Source organism: Salmo salar, chromosome ssa13 (genome assembly GCF_905237065.1).
Source record: "Salmo salar chromosome ssa13, Ssal_v3.1, whole genome shotgun sequence".
Taxonomy (NCBI): domain Eukaryota; kingdom Metazoa; phylum Chordata; class Actinopteri; order Salmoniformes; family Salmonidae; genus Salmo; species Salmo salar.
The window spans coordinates 60,981,217-60,999,159 of NC_059454.1; the positions used below are offsets into that span (position 1 = coordinate 60,981,217).

Sequence of the window (17,943 nt, forward strand, 5' to 3'; positions counted from 1 at the left end):
TCAACATGTACTGGGGTGGGGTGGTCCAAAATAGGGGAGGGTAGTCAAACTTTCTGTGTTTTTTTGGAGGGGCACAGGGGAGGGTAGTGTGTTTTTTTGGAGGGGCACAGGGGAGGGTAGTGTGTTTTTTTGGAGGGGCACAGGGGAGGGTAGTGTGTTTTTTTGGAGGGGCACAGGGGAGGGTAGTGTGTTTTTTTGGAGGGGCACAGGGGAGGGTAGTGTGTTTTTTTGGAGGGGCACAGGGAGGGTAGTGTGTTTTTTCCCTGATTTACATTTGCTCTTCTGCTCATATTTTCCCTATAAACAATGGCTTGACATACTTTTGATATTACCCTAATAATGTTTGTGAAGGTTTTTTGTTGTTGGTGTGGCTATTGTTAAGCTTTAGCTACTACAGGCCTATGATATGAAGGCAGTGCGCCCCTGCGCTCCAACTGACTCCAACAGTTGAACTTGAGGTGACATTTTCAGGCCTACCAGAGTTACTCCTATAATCTAACAATGTAACATTTTTTACGAATTACACCTTCTGTACGTCTATATCTGTATAGCAGATGCAGTAGCCATCTGACATAAAGAAATGCATGCCGGTGTCGTAGCATGCCACCGGCATATCTCTATCTCTCGGGTTAGGCCTAAGCTTCTCTTACATTATTTATTTATCTACCGGTCAAAAGTTTTAGAACATCTACTCATTCAAGGGTTTTTCTTTATTTTTACTATTTTCTACTATGTAGAATAATAGTGAAGACATCACAACTATGAAACACTACATATGGAATCATGTAGTTACCAAAAAAGTGTTAAATCAAAATATTTTATTTTTGAGATTCTTCAAATAGCCACCCTTTGCCTTGATGACAGCTTTGCACACTCTTGGCATTCTGTCAACCAGCTTCACCTGGAATGCTATTCCAACAGTCTTTTCCTTCACTCTGCAGTCCGACTAATCCCAAACCATCTCAATTTGGTTGAGGTCGGTTGATTGTGGAGCCCAGGTCATCTGATGCAGCACTACATCACTCTCCTTCTTGGTCAAATAGCCCTTACACAGCCTGGAAGTGTGTTGGGTCATTGTCCTGTTGTGAAACAAATGATAGTCCCACTAAGCCCAAACCAGATGGGATGGGGTATCGCTGCAGAATGCTGTTGTAGCCATGCTGGTTAAGGGTGCCTTGAATTCTAAATAAATTACAGACCGTGTCACCAGCAAAGCATCCCCACACCATCACACCTCCTCCTCCATGCTTTACGGTGGGAAATACACATGCGGAGATCATCCGTTCACCCACACCGCGTCTCACAAAGACACTGCGGTTGGAACCAAAAATCTCAAATTTGGACTCCAGTCCAAAGGACAGATTTCCACCGGTCTAATGTCCATTGCTCGTGTTTCTTGGCCCTAGCAAGTCTTTTCTTCTTCTTGGTGTCCTTTAGTAGTGGTTTCTTTGCAATTCGACCATGAAGGCCTGATTCACACAGTCTCCTCTGAACTGTTGAGATGTGTATGTTACTTGAAGTCTGTTAAGCATTTATTTGGGCTGCAAATTCAGAGGCTGCTAACTCTAATGAACTTATCCTCTGCAGCAAAGGTAACGATGGGCCTTCCATTCCTGTGGTGGTTCTCATGAGAGCGCTTGATGGTTTTTGCGACTGCACTTAAAGAAACTTTCATGGTTCTTGAAATTTTCCATATTGACTGACCTTCATGTCTTAAAGTAATGATGGCCTATAATTTCTTTTTGCTTATTTGAGCTGTTCTTGCCATAATATGAACTTGGTCTTTTACCAAATAGAGCTATCATCTGTATTCCCCCACCTTGTCACAACACGACACACAACTCAAATGCATTGAGAAGGAAAGAAATTCCACAAGTTAACTTTTAAGAAGGCACACCAGTTAATTGAAATGCATTCCTCATGAAGCTGGTTGAGAGAATGCCAAGAGTATGCAAAGAATCTCAAATATGAAATATATTTTGATTTGTTTAACACTTCTTTGGTTAATACATGATTCCATATGTGTTATTTCATAGTTTTGATGTCTTCACTATTATTCTACAATGTTGAAAATAGTAAAAATAAAGAAAAACCCTTGAATGAGTAGGTGTTCTAAAACTTTTGACCGGTAGTGTGTGCGCTTAATATATATATATGTGTGTGTGTGTGTGTGTGTGTGTGTGTGTGTGTGTGTGTGTGTGTGTGTGTGTGTGTGTGTGTGTGTATTCATTCAGACCCCTTGACATTTTCCACATTTTGTTACATTACAGCCTTATTCTAAAATTGTTTTTTTTTTATTCCCCACCAATCTACACACAATACCCCATAATGAAAAAGCAAAAACTGTTTTTTAGACATTTTTGCTAATTTATCCCCCCCAAAAAACGGAAATATCACGTTTACATAAGTATTGAGACCTTTTACTCAGTACTTTGTTGAAGCACCTTTAGCAGCAATAACAGCATCAAGTCTTCTTGGGTATGACGCTACAAACTTGGCACACCTGTATTTGGGGAGTTTCTTTAAATCAAATCAAATCAAATTGTATTTGTCACATGCGCCGAATACAACAGGTATTATAGGGACATGCTTACTTACAAGTCCTTAACCAACAATGCAGTTTTAAGAAAATACCAAAAAAAAGAGAAAAAATTAAGAGAAAAGAATAACAAATAATTAAAGAGCAGCAGTAAGTAACAATAGTGGGGCTATATACAGCGGGTACAGGTACAGAGTCAATGTGCGGGGGCACCGGTGTCGAGGTAATTGAGGTAATATGTACATGTAGGTAGAGTTATTAAAGTGACTATACATAGATAATAACAGAGAGTAGGAGCAGCGTAGAAGAGGATGGGGGGGGAATGCAAAAAGCCCGGGTTGCCATTTGATTTGCTGTTCTGGAGTCGGATGGCTTGGGGGTAGAAGCTGTTTAGAAGCCTCTTGGACCTAGACTTGGCACTCCGGTACCGCTTTTGCCGTGCGGTAGCAGAGAGAACAGTCTATGACTAGGGTGGCTGGAGTCTTTGACAATTTTTAGGGCCTTCCTCTGACACCGCCTGGTATAGAGGTCCTGGATGGCAGGAAGCTTGGCCCGGTGATGTACTGAGCCGTACGCACAACCCTCTGTAGTGCCTTGCGGTTGGATGCCGAGCAGTTGTTATACCAGGCAGTGATGCAACCCGTCAGGATGCTCTCGGTGGTGCAGTTGTAAAACCTTTTGAGAATCTGAGGACCCATGCCAAATCATTTCAGTCACCTGAGGAGGAGTAGGTTTTGTCGTGACCTCTTCACGACTGTCTTGGTGTGCTTGGACCATGTTAGTTTGTTGCTGATGGGGACACCAACCTGCTCCACTGCAGCCCGTCGATGAGAATGGGGGCATGCTCGGTCTTTCTTTTCCTGTGGTCCACAATCATCTCCTTTGACCTCCTCCCTATAGGCTGTCTCATCGTTGTCGGTGATCAGGCCTACCACTGTTGGGTCATCAGCAAACTTAATTTTGGTGTTGGAGTTGTGCCTGGCCGTACAGTCATGAGTGAACAGGGAGTACAGGAGGAGACTGAGCCGCACCCCTGAGGGGCCCCGATGTTGAGGATCAGCTTGGCGGATGTGTTGTTACCTACCCTTACCACCTGGGGGCAGCCCGTCAGGAAGTACAGGATCCAGTTGCAGAGGGATGAGTTGTTTAGTCCCAGGGTCCTTAGCTTAGTGATGAGCTTTGAGGGCACTATTGTGTTGAACGCTGAGCTGTAGTCAATGAATAGCATTCTCACATAGGTGTTCCTTTTGTCCAGGTACGAAAGGGCAGTGTGGAGTGCAATAGAGGTTGCATCATCTTTTGATCTGTTGGTGAGGTATGCAAATTGGAGTGGGTCTAGGGTTTCTGGGATAATGGGGTTGATGTGAGCCATGACCAGCCTTTCAAAGCATTTCATGGCTACAGACGTGAGTGATACGGGTCGGTAGTAATTTAGGCAGGTGTTCTTGGGCACAGGGACTATGGTGGTCTGCTTGAATCATGTTGGTATTACATACTCAGACAGGGAGAGGTTGAAAATGTCAGTGAAGACACTTGCCAGTTGGTCAGTGCATGCAAGTACGCATCCTGGTAATCCGTCTGGCCCTGCGGCCTTGTGAATGTTGACCTGTTTAAAGGTCTTACTCACATTGGCTGCGAAGAGCGTGATCACACAGCCGTCCAGAACAGCTGATGCTCTCATGCATGTTTCAGTGTTACTTGCCTTGAAACGAGCATAGAAGTTATTTAGATCATCTGGTAGGCTCGTGTCACTGGGCAGCTCTCGGCTTTGCTTCCCTTTGTATTCTGCAATAGTTTGCAAGCCCTGCCGCTTTTGACGAGCGTCTGAGCCGGTGTAGTGCAATTTGATCTTAGTCCTGTATTGACTCTTTGCCTGTTTGATGGTTCGTCGGAGGGCATAGTGGGATTTCTTATAAGCTTCCAGGTTAGAGTCCCGCTCCTTGAAAGTGGCGGCTCTTCCCTTCAGCTCAGTGCGAATGTTGCCTGTAATCCATTGCTTCTGGTTGGGGTATGTACGTGCAGTCACTGTGGGGACGACGTCCTCAATGCACTTATTGATAAAGACAGTGACTGATGTGGTGCACTCCTCAATGCCATCAGAAGAATCCCGGAAAATATTACAGTCTGTGCTCGCAAAACAGTCCTGTAGTTTATCATCTGCTTCATCTGACCACTTTTTTATAGACCGAGTCACTGGATTTTCCTGCTTAATTTTATCTTGTAAGCAGGAATCAGGTGGATATAATTATGGTCAGATTTGCCAAATGGAGGGCGAGGGAGAGCTTGGAGTAAATGTGGTCTAGAATTGTTTTCCCCTCTAGTTGCACATTTAACATGCTGATAGAAATGAGGAAAAACTGATTTTAGTTTCCTTATATTAAAGTCCCGGCCACTAGGAGCGCCGCATCTGGATGAGCGTTTTCCTGTATGCTTATGGCGGTATACAGCACATTGAGTGCGGTTTTACTGCCAGCATCGGTCTGTGGTGGTATGTAGACAGCTACAAAAAATACAGATGAAAACTCTCTTCGTGATAGTGTGGTAGTAGATAGTGTGGTCTACAGCTTATCATGAGATACCTAGAGATTTCCTTAGATATTGTGCACCAGCTGTTGTTTACATATATGCATAGGTCCCCGCCTGTGTCTTACCAGAGGTTGCTGTTCTATCCTGCCGATAGAGTGTATAACCCGCCAGCTGTATGTTCTTAATGTCGTCGTTCAGCCACGACTCGGTGAAACATAAGATGTTACAGTTTTTAATGTCCCGTCGATAGGATATATGTGCTTTCAGTTCGTCCCATTTATTTTCCAGCGATTGAACATTAGCTATCAGGACTGAAGTTAAAGGCAGATTAGCCACTCGTCGCCTGATCCTCACAAGGCGCACTGATCTTTTTCCGCAAAACCTATGTTTCCTTTTCCAGCGAATCACGGGGATCTGGGCCTGGTCGGGTGTCTGTAGTATATCCCTCTCGCCCGACTCATTGAAGAAAAACTCTTTGTCTAATCTGAGTTGAGTAATCGCAGTTCTGATGTCCAGAAGCTCTTTTGGGTCATAAGAGACAGTAGCAGCAACATGATGTACAAAACAGGTTACAAACGATGTGAAATAACTAACAAAATAGCATGGTTGGTTAAGAGCCGATAAGACGGCAGCCATCCCCTCCGGTGCCATCATGCCATTCTTCTCTGCAGATTCTCTCAAAATCTGTCAGGTTGGATGGGGAGCGTTGCTGCAAAACTATTTTCAGGTCTCTCCAGAGATGTTCGATTGGGTTCAAGTCCGGGGTCTAGCTGGGCCACTCAAGGACATTCAGAGACTTGTCCCGAAGCCACTCTTGCGTTGTCTTTGCTGTGTGCTTAGGGTCGTTGTCCTGTTGGAAGGTGACCTTCGCCCCAGTCTGAGGTCCTGAGCGCTCTGGAGCAGATTTTCATCAAGGATTTCTCTGTACTTTGCTCCGTTCATCTTTGCTTCGATCCTGACTTGTTTTGCAGTCCCTGCCGCTAAAAAACATCCCCACAGTGTGATGCTGCCACCACCATGCTTCACCGTAGGGATGGTGCCAGGTTTCCTCCAGACGTGACACTTGGCATTCAGGCCAAATAGTTCCATCTTGGTTTCATCAGGCCAGAGAATCTTGTTTCTCATGGTCTGAAAGTCTTTAGGTGCCTTTTGTCAAACTCCAAGCGGGCTGTCATGTGCCTTTTACTGAGGAGTGGCTTCCGTCTGGCCAATCTACCATAAAGCCCCGATTGGTGGAGTGCTGCAGAGATGGTTGTCCTTCTGGAAGGTTCTCCCATCTCCTCAGAGGAACTCTAGAGCTCTGTCAGAGTAACCATCGGGTTCTTGATCACCTCCCTGACAAAGGCCCTTCTCCCCCGATTGCTCAGTTTGGTCGGGTAGCCAGCTCTAGGAAGAGTCTTGGTGGTTCCAAACTTCTTCCATGGTTCCAAACTTCTTCCAAGAATGATGGAGGCCACTGTGTTCTTGGGGACTTTCAATGCTGCAGAAATGTTTTGGTACCCTTTCCCAGATCTGTGCCTCGACACAATCCTGTCTCGGAGCTCTATTGACAATTCCTTTGACCTCATGGCTTGGTTTTTGCTCTGACATGCACTGTCAACTGTGGGACCTTAAATAGACAGGTGTGTGGCTTTCCAAATCATGTCCAATTAATTGAATTTACTACAGGTGGACTCCAATCAAGTTGTAGAAACATGATCAATGGAAACAGGATGCACATGACCTCAATTCGGAGTCTCATAGCAAAGGGTCTGAATACTTATGTAAATAAAAATTCAGAAAACCTGTTCTCGCTTTGTCATTATGCCATTTTGGGTGTAGATTGCTGGGGACAATGTTTTATTTAATCCATTTTAGAATAAAGGCTGAAACGTAACAAAATGTGGAAAAAGTCAAGGGGTCTGATTACTTTCTGAAGGCACTGTGTGTGTGTGTGTGTGTGTGTGTGTGTGTGTGTGTGTGTGTGTGTGTGTGTGTGTGTGTGTGTGTGTGTGTGTGTGTGTGTGTGTGTGTGTGTGTGTGTGTGTGTGTGTATGTTTATTAATTTCAATATTAATAGCATACAGTGGACACCAAAGCCTATAGGCCTTTGCATGCAATGCCCTGATACAGTTAGTGCTCAAATCTCTGATAGCTGAACCGTGAGGTGGACAATTTTTGTTTTAGGAAAGAAACTACACATTGAAACACAAGGAATAGACTGTTTTTAAGGACATGTAAATGTGGCTCATTTGGCCAACATCCATTGTTCATTGATGGTGCTGGCTGCGCCAGGTTGAATCTGAATGCGTACGGATGTCCGTTACATTTCTCAAATGTCCGGTAAATTAAAATCTTCCCTGTCATGTTGTCCGGCGCCACATTTTCCTAAATGACACTCTGAAATGGCATATTGTTTTGATGAAGGTTGAGGGAATATTCACATGAAAATCTGTTGCCAATTGGATGGAAACCTAGCTACAGACACCCTAAAGACTAGCAAGTGCTCTAGTCCAGTGTCACTCTGATTATGCCTCCACATCATGGTTCACCAGCAGCCCCAAACGTCTTCAAAATAAGCTACCAGCCAAACAAGCTTGTGAGAATTGTACTTCAACTCCCCCCTCATACTCATCTGGAGGTTGAGCATGTTTTCGTCTATCTCTGTAATGTGTCTGTATCCATGTAACTGTATATGTATTTATGTAACAAATAGGGACCACAATGGAAATAAGGCTCCGACTTTATTGTGCAAACCTGGTCGCTTAAAAAAAATATTTGTGTACAGTATGTACGTATTTTTTTAACTGACAAATCAAATCAATCAATCATTCAATCCAAATTGTGCAGCGGCCAGTTGATGAATGGAAAGAGACATCTGTTCCAAAACACCAAAAAGTTGAATGACATTCGGATAGCCTTCGATACTGGGTAAGCCTGAGGTAGAGAGGGATGTATTTTCAGTTTGTCAAGATTGACATAGTCTATTTATTGTGGTGTTAAAAACACAAACTGTGATATTGAACTGCCCGAAGTCAGGAAATGATTTGTTTATTGGTTGTGTGTATGGTGCATTAGCACAGTAACCTGTTGGTGGAAAATTAGTCGCATATGTTTTACATAATTAGAAAACCTGATTTTACCCTAGCTGATCATTGTCTGCAGCCGGCTCTGATCGTAGTGTAATGAAACAGGCAGGGAGAGTGAGCTCGTCTGTGGTGGTCGGTGAACCCTCAACCTTCTGGCCCGGAGCTCTGTGTGGCATCGACAGTGCCACAAAAATATGCTGAAGTGGCAAAATCGATATCCACGTTTATAAACACAGGGGTCACTACAGTTATTATTATTTTGAGTTCATCATATGAGGGGGGAGGGTGTTCAATGTATTTTAGAGTACAAGGGGAGGGTCAGTCATGTGAAAATATGTTTTACTTTGGCAAGGGGGTGCATTTTTATTTACTACACCTTGAGTTGGACCAGCCCCTCCCCCTAGTAAATTTAGATCTGTCCCTTACTTGCCCTAATGAACATGACCCATGTGTTCACTGCCTAAAATCCCTGATCGGGATGGAAAGCAATCTGTTTTTATTTAAATGCGACACGGGCTGTTTCATATCTGTGTTGGCTGCATTCGACTATTTGAGAAACTTTTCTAGAGAAAGCTAATGACTGAATTCGTTTTTTAAGGAATTTAATACTGAATAATGCTCTTGTTAATGTACTTAAGTTATTTAACATTTATAAGCATAAATACAGGAGAACATTGCTTATATGTAAAAGATCGGGAATACATGTCTGACGTGCTTGACTTCATGGAACAGGATTTACATGTTCATTGATTCATGTTAAATAAACTCATTCATAGTGTCGTTGATATGGCACTCAACCAATGAGAAATTATTAAGGAGATTACGTTGCAAGCCAACTGTCTTGGATTTTACTCAGTCATTTGAATTCAGTGTTTCCTGACTGTAATAAAGTAAATGAACAGCAGGTGGTGCTGAGTGTTCAGTTTAAAATAATTAAAACAACAATTGTTGCTCAGCACACACTGCAGGGTGAAGTTCCCCCTGCGTTAGTCTTGGGTCAGTTTATCATTTCCCCCCTTAATGGTTAAGGTTAGGATTGGAGGAGGAGAAGCTGATCCTTGATCTGTACCTTGGGGAAACTTCACCCCTGAGCTCAGAACACAAAACGAACCAGCTGGGGGCAATGTGGGACCAGAATGGGAATCAATGGAGAATGTCTACATAGTAACCAACACTGATTAGTACTAGACAGCATTCACAGATTCATTTGATTGTTGTAAGTAGGCAGCCTTGTCTGAGCCAGAACGGGCCAGAGGGCAGGAGCCGATGTCCTGTTTCTGTAGCATGAGGCAGCTTGATGTACAAGTACACCCCCCTGGACAGGACGTTAGTCTATCGCAGGGGCTATATTGTTGAGTGACAAGATATTTGGATTTGTTTGTGATTTCATTGTAGTTCATTTAAAGTGTGATTGAAATAATGAAATCTTTTTTTTTGTAGGAAACTCTCATTGGACGAATCTAGCTATAGTCTAATATTTTTTATTTTTTTTGAAAAACTAAACAAAGGTAAAGCAGCACAGAACTGATATTCATATTCCACTAATATGATTCACATGTATACTTAATTATCTAGATTAAGGTAGGGGAGAGTGGGGTAAGTGGAGACATTTATTACATTCAGCATCACTCCATCAAGGGAAATATAGTATTCTTCCTAACAAAGAAACTACAGTACATCTGCATATATATCAGGATGCTGTGTATCCCTGGAAATAATCATAATTCATGTTAACATTACATTTTTGAAAACATAGCTTGTCCAAAAAAAAGTGTTCTCTTGCCACACAACTTACCCCGGGTATGGGGTAAGTTGAGCCGCAGGACAGGGTAAGTTAGGTTGCCTACACGTTTCTGTTCTGAATTAAATATGACCTCTTAACTTTTTAAAACCATGTTAATATTTATTTCCCAAACACAATATAACACAATCGCAATCATTTTTTAAATGTATTTTTCAATCATCTTTTAACACCGGCTTAACACCTAACAAACACTTAGTACTTAAAGAAAGAAAGAATTATATAGGCCAGGCCATATTGTTACCTTGTATCCCAGCGATAATGCCTTGCATTAAGCCTGAGAAGAAAACGTTTCAATTTGCTAAGCTTGCCATTAGCTCAACTTACCCCAAGGCAACCATTTTGACTATATTAGCCCACACAGCTACAAGGATGCACTTTCATGTTAAGTTTAGGACCTTAAATGGAATCGTATAGAGAACTCAACTGATGTGTAGAACAATCTTAAAATGATCGACTTTGGTTTAGACACAAGCATCATTAAACCTCTAACGCAATACATTCATTAGACTTGTTGAAAATCTGTTTTTGGGCCTAACTTGCTTACCACTTTTTCCATGTGGTTTCTTCCTTCACAGACTCCATGAAATGATGACCTCTTCCTAAATATGTGGTCAAATGTATACATTTTGTGTATGGTTTCCTACAAACAAGGGTGGCTCAACTTACCCCTTTGGTTAAACTTACCCAACTCTCCCCTACTATAAAATAGTGCCAAAAAAATACCTTTTTTTTTTTTTAAGTCAACTTAAATGTGCTGTACTCTGGTGTGGTTGAATAGCACATTGGCCTGCAGTATACAGTATGTGATTGAAGACTTACCTGACTGATAGACAGTAACTTTCCTTGTTAAGGCCTGCTCTTTTGAACCCTGTGTATCTGATGTAATATAATATTTTGTGGGCTTAAATGTCTCAATATTATTTGGAGATTGTGTGGGATAGTATCACATACATTGAATTATTTCACTGTGAAATACTTTTTAGTATCCACTTTCCCCATCTCTTTCCCCAGTTAAGATAAAGAAATATCTGATGAGAGTTGGCAGCACCCTGATTTTTTTTTTTAACCTTCTTTGGATTGGATTGTTAAGAGATAAGGCAACAGATCAATTCTGTGGCTTCATCCGAATTACCTACACTGAGTGTACAAAACATTAAGAACACCTGCTATTTCCATGAAATAGGCAGACCAGGTGAATCCAGGTGAAAGCTATTGTTAGCAGTTGATGTTATTCTTCAATAACACAGACCCCATATATTTATTCAAAAAGAACAAATCATAGTTGTTATGCTGGAAAGTAGATGGTAGATGTTTATTCTTCCCTGTTCTCAATGTTTCTCCACTGAACAAAGGGACAGGATGTAGTTAATACCCAAGCCTTTGGTTGACCAATCAGAATTCCTTGCAGTAAAACTGGGCCAATGGCCAAATACCAAGTATCCCGTTTCAGGCTCAATAGACAATTTGGACCAATGAGAACTTGCCACTTGTTGCTATGAGTCCCGGACTGGAACCCCATACACAGATTCTAAACAGATGTTGAAATGAAAAACAACTATTTCCATTGATCATAAATTCCCTCTTGACCTTTAGTCCTCTGCGTTGTGTATTTATCTTACAATATTCTTACACTCCCTCCTAGACCATTTTAAAAAATACATATACTTAAAATGTATTTTTAGAAAACAAAGAAAACATCGACAGTATAAAAAAACATTAGATGTAAGCATAAAATCATTCACATTAAACACCTTGCATTTCTATAAAACACAAAGAGCATATTTTATTTGCCTCTGCAATAAGAAATAGATTTCACACAAAGTTGTAGAAACTAAGTATTAACAGGTGTGATGATGATGACCCTTACGATTCCTACCACATCCTGTATTGGGATGAAACTCACCCAAAAAATTATTGCCTGCGAAACAATAACATTCAATTGTCCTATTGGCAAGGTAATCATTGACGGAGTCCTTTAAGAGTGACCAGCTGTTCCACACCGGTTTCAGTCCCACATAAATAACTACTAGAGAGTATGTTCTGACAGCCTGCCGGTAGTGAGGAATTCTTCTTCCGTTCCACTGGTTGATAAGGACGTCTCTATTGAACACTTCACCGGTGATCTGGTATCGTTTCAGCTACTGACCTTGGGTCAGGGGATATTTCTGCAGCTTCAGACGGTAGATTCTCATAACCTGTAACGAAGGAAACAAAAAGTGATGTAACATGTCCTGGTTTCAAGAGAAATTGATATTTCACTTAGATTTCCCTAAGTCAGCGTGTCCCGATTTTCAGGAAAAAGTGGACATTTCACCTAGATATCCCTAATATGATGACTGCGGTGTTCAACATAGAAGCTTATCAGGTTCTGATCATCTTACTTTGCTTCTTCACCTGAGATTGGCCCCCGACTGCTAATCAATCAGTTCTTTATTCTCCAGGCTCCACTTTGTCATCAAAATTGACAACTTTGCAATGAGTAACATGTATCCATCATGCACTGGACTTTTACTGCTGACCTCGTTATGAACAAAACTTGATAAGGACCTTCCCATTTTGGCCTTAATGTGTTACGTGTTTTTTTTTTTTACCATCACCCACTGTCCTGGCACTACGTCATGTCCCCCGTCGGGAGTTATTTCCCACGCCTCTTTTACTTGTCTGTCTGCTTCCCCTACTGCATTAGAAAGTTGTATGCAATAGTTAAACATTGTGTCACTCATAAAGTGTACGTCTGCCTTTGTCAAATCTAACGAGCCTGGTAGTGAATGGGTCGACCTGTGACGACCTCAAACGGACTCAACCCTGTGGTTTTGTTATGTGTTTGTATCCTGCAGCCATCCATTCCCACACTTCCATCTTTTGGTACACTGCTTTGCATGTCTCTAATGTGTTGCAATGTATCCAAGGTGTATTTCCTAATCAGTTTAGGTGACAGAGGTGTTCTCTTGGCAGACGCCTTGGCAGCTTTGTCAGCCAGGTCATTACCTTTACTCTCGTCTGTAAAGATTTTTTCCATGTGCTTTCATTTTCAAAATTGCAACTTGCGCCGGCAACTGGAGAGCGTCACCTCTGGTCCATTCTTCACAGGAGCTCCCAGTGATGTCATGAATCCTCTGTTTTTCCATATTTCTCCAAAATCATGGGTAACGCCGAAAGCATACCTTGAGTCTGTGTAAATATTAGATGTTTTTCCTTCAGCCTATTTGCATGCTTCTGTCAAAGCCACCAATTCCACCACCTGTGCTGATGTTCCTGCAGGTAACGTGCCTATCACATTGTCTATTGTAGTAACTGCCCATGCTCAGCCTTCCTCACACCCACCTCCACAATGCTTGAACCATCTGTTTTATAAGATAAACTCAGGGTTTTCCAACAGATGACTCTTAGTAAACCCATCAGAGAGCTGATCCGAAACCAACTCACAACAGTCGTGTTCAAGTAATGTGGTGTCTGGAGGAAGCATCAGAGTAGCTGGATTACATGCATTGCCACGTTGTATGATGATGTTAGGAGCCTCCAACACAGTCGACCACTTGTTCCAACGAGAGCCCCATACACAGATTCTAAACAGATGTTGAAGTGAAAAACAACTATTTCCATTGATCGTAAATTCCCTCTTGACCTTTAGTCCTCTGCGTTGTGTATTTATCTTACAATATTCTTATAATATGATCCTTTATTGACATCACTTGTTAAATCCACTCCAATCAGTGTAGATAAGTCTTGAGACGTTATTGAATTAGGCAAACCAATTAAGAACAAATTCTTATTTACAATGACGGCCTACACCAGCCAAACCCGGACGATTCTGGGCCAATTGTGCGCCGCTCTATGGGACTCCCAATCCCGGCTGGTTGTGATACAGCCTGGATTCGAACCAGGGTGTCTGTAGTGACACCTCAAGCACTGAGATGCAGTGCCTTAGACCGCTGCGCCACTCGAGAGACACTTGAGACATGGATTGTGTATGTGTACCTTTCAGAGGGTGAATGGGAAAGACAAAATATTTAAGTGCCTTTTAACGGGATATGGTAGTAAGAGCCAGGCGCACCGGTTTGTGTCAAGAACTGCAACTCTGCTGGATTTTTCACGTTCAACAGTTTCCCATGTGCATCAAGAATGGTCCACCAACCAAAGGACATCCAGTCGACTTGACAAAACTGTGGGAAGCATTGGAGTCAAAGCAAAACTCAAAGTTAGGAATGTGTTCTTAATGTTTTGTACACTGTGAATTTTGTGTACTACTTTTGACTAGGGGCCATAGGGCACCAATTTCCAAACTGTGACACATAACTGAGAGGGTTGGAAGAGAAATCACACATACTGTTTTGTTCTCTGTGTGTATGTGTATACCTTTGCCTCAACAGTTGCAGTCAACTGTCACAAAGAAACTCAATATTTTAGTCTGGATTTGATTGAAGTTTCGTAACTTAGGGTTGCTGAAATTCTGAGGCGTTATTTGACCAATGTTTTTTGAAAGTTAAATCTATTTTATTGAAAACGACATGTGACATCCCAGTGTCCTTGTGAGAACAGGATAATAACAGCTATACTGACTGCAAAGTGAGAAAATGCTGCCCGTCTTAGCTCTACTCTGTTTTGACAGAAGATCTCAAAACATGGCAACGACATATCAACGGACACAGCAGGTCTTGGATTTGACACAACACTGTAACTCAAGCGGCCCTGTAGCTGCTATGACAGCCGCATGGAATCTTTTGACAGGCTGTGAACGAAAACCTCCGTGTTTTTTGAGCAAATTTTGATTCACGTAATATCAGACAATTTTTCCAGCCACTTTTTTCTTTAGTCAGTCCCTCAAACTCACAGAACTCACATGGAAAGATAAGTTGCTACGACAATTTACAGTAGTAGCATTTAGCAGTGCATAGGACGCACTAGCTTGATTTGGGTGGTGTTTAGGGTTGTGGTCTAGGATTACTCTATTGAGTGTTCTTTGGGAAATGATTACTTTGTAAACCAACATACAAATTAAAATTAGGACAACCACTACTGGTGCTATAGCAACAGAAGGCAATGTTTACTGAGCATTTTTTTAACCAGAAGTTTGTGTATGTTTGTCAGTCTTCCATTCCCTTAAGAACAGTTACAATATTAAGGGAATTAAAAAGTTGCAGACTTTAGACATGGGTAAATCTGGCCCCAAAGGGTGCTTCCTTATTGGCTCTTCCTTATTGGCTCATATGCAGGAAGTAAGACTCTATCACTTCCTCTCATCCTCATTCAAATCTAACATTGTTCTCCTGCATCCTCCTGTTTTCTCTCTCGCTCTCGCTCTCGCTCTCTCTCTATCTATCTATCTATCTATATATATATATATCTATCGCTCTCTCACCCTCTCTCTCTCTCTTTCTTGCCCTCTGTGGCGCATGCAGTATGACAGTATACTGTAAGTACCAGAATAGCCTGCAGCTCTCTATCTTTATGTTTTAATCGTCTCTCTTTTGTCTTCCTGACTCACGAGTGATGTTGTCTTTCACATCTTACCTGCAGCCTGCACTGGTTACCCGTTTTGATCTTACATACCCGGGTGTGACTGCAGCAAACTACCTGGCAAGTTTTTTTCTCCCTCTTATCGCTGTTGAAAGTATTTTTTATTTTTTTTATTTCTTTCCTGTGCTTTTGGGGTCAGTTTCCATTTCTGTGCCCAAAGGTTGATGAGCCACGCATGGAGTTCCCTTGGCACTTTTCAAATGTTTTCTTTGTACTTGAAAGGTAACATGCAGAATCGGATGAAATTATATTTCTGTGCGGTTGAACGATATAAATTATCTGAGGAATACCATGTGTGTTTGTGGCTAATTTTCAATGTCACTCAAACACAAGTTATTTATGTGCCACCAGTCATTCATATATGACATTCAGTTTGGTTGATCAGTGTTGCAAAGTAACAATCATTGTTTGTTGTGCGTACTACAATTATAGGCCTTTTTCTTAACACTCTAATGAATATGACTTTGTGCATATCCCCTCAGTGTCTTTGCTTATGCTTTGTTTTCGCTTACGCTCAAGACATACTTGGCACGTCCATCTCAGTGTGGAAAGTGGGATATTGTCATAGGAAGGATCAATAGGCTATTATGAAATGAAAATCTATAATTTGTCACCATCAACAAAGTTTTTGACGGTTAGATTAACAAAAATGTGGATTACACCGATTTAGCGCATTAATTCCATTAAATAACTGAGTAAAAAACAGCAATCTAAGTAATATGGTTTTTCTATGGTACTTTCAAAGTATTGGGCACTATAAAAGAAAATGCTACCACACCTTAATTGCTCAACGATTGCCAAGTGTGATTATAGTGGCCAACAACAGAGACATTAGGTTAGGGAGAGGGAGGGATGTAAGAGTTTGTCTGAGCAAGGGATGGACTGATTTGGAAAATATGTCTTCATCGATTCACGCCGGCTCGTTATCGACCTACTGTACAGTCTTTTTTCCGTGGTAATATCTGTATCTAAAAAATGCATGAATCTTGCAGCAGCGATTAGCCCTCTGTCAATCAAGCAGTGTGAACTTTGAGAGTAATAAGTTGGTTTAATGTATGCCCAGACGCAGTAGGTGACAGATGTTTGTCAGAGTAATCAGTCCAATTCGGAGAGCAGGCTCTTGCTGTGTGTGTATCAATGGTTGGTAGGTAGGTAGCAGGCTCTTGCACGTGTGTGGATCCCCAGGGGAAGAAACACACTCAGATTGGGTCTCCATCTTGACTCCCTCTTGTCATAATTACTCCACAGACTTGTTATCCCCAGGATGGGAGGCCTTGATTGGCTCATGCGGTTTCTCTGATTGGCTATTAAACCACAGTTATGAGTCAATTCTCTTTATTTAGATAGAAAGTCATAAATGAGAGGGGGAGATGGATAGGTAGAGGAATATACACTGAGTGTACAAAATATTAGGAACACCTGCTCTTTCCGTGACAGACTGACCATGTGAAAGCTATGAGCCCTTATTGATGTCGCTTGTTAAAACCACTGAAATCGGTGTAGATCCAGTGTTGGGCAACAATATTTTGCAATTTTCTTAACTGATTTCATGCAATTCTACTCATTTTGCTGTGGGGCAGAGAGAAAAATGTGCAGTTATACAGCTAATTTCCTGCGATTCTACACATTGCCATAGGGTGGAGGCAAATGTTTGCAGTTTTTAATATGGTAACTGATGATCAATGCCCCACCCCAGTCGGTAATTCAACAATGCTTCCTACACGTTTAGATAGCTGGCCTCTAAACTAACTTACCAATCTAAACATGGACTAATTGAGTGACTGCTTATGCACAACCAAATTTCGAAATTGCACCTTATTTATTCTATTAGAAATTGAGATTGAGTTTCTAAAAATAATAAGACATACACTACCGTTCAAAAGTTTGGGGTGACTTAGAAATGTCCTTGTTTTTGAAAGAAAAGCACATTTTCCATCAATTAAAATAAAAGAACATAAAAATTGATCAGAAATACAGTGTAGACATTGTTAATGTTGTAAATCACTATTGTAGCTGGAAACGTCAGATTTTTTTATGGATTATCTATATAGGCATACAGAGGCCCATTATCAGCAACCATCACTCCTGTGTTCCAATGGCACGTTGTGTTAGCTAATCCATATTTATCATTTTAAAAGGCTAATTGATCATTAGAAAACCCTTTTGCAATTATGTTAGCACAGCTGAAACTGTTGTTCTGGTTAAAGAAGCAATACAACTGGCCTTCTCTAGACTAGTTGAGTAGCTCAAACTGGCCCTAACCAGAATAGAAAGAGGAGTGGGAGGCCCCGGTGCACAACTGAGCACGAGGACAAGTACATTAGTGTGTCTAGTTTGAGAAACAGACGCCTCACAAGTCCTCAACAGCTTCATTAAATAGTACCCACAAAACACCAGTCTCAACGTCAACAGTGAAGAGGAGACTCCGGGATGCTGGCCTTCTAGGCAGAGTTCCTCTGTCCAGTGTCTGTGATCTTTTGCCCATCTTA

General features: G+C 41.7%; 1 protein-coding gene across 20 annotated transcripts in view; it reads left to right on the plus strand.

Moving 5' to 3' along the window:
• The window catches only part of dlg2 (discs, large homolog 2 (Drosophila)), a 400,329-nt gene that overhangs the window by 221,875 nt on the left and 160,511 nt on the right, over window positions 1-17,943 (plus strand). The gene's annotated exons all lie outside the window — the stretch shown is intronic.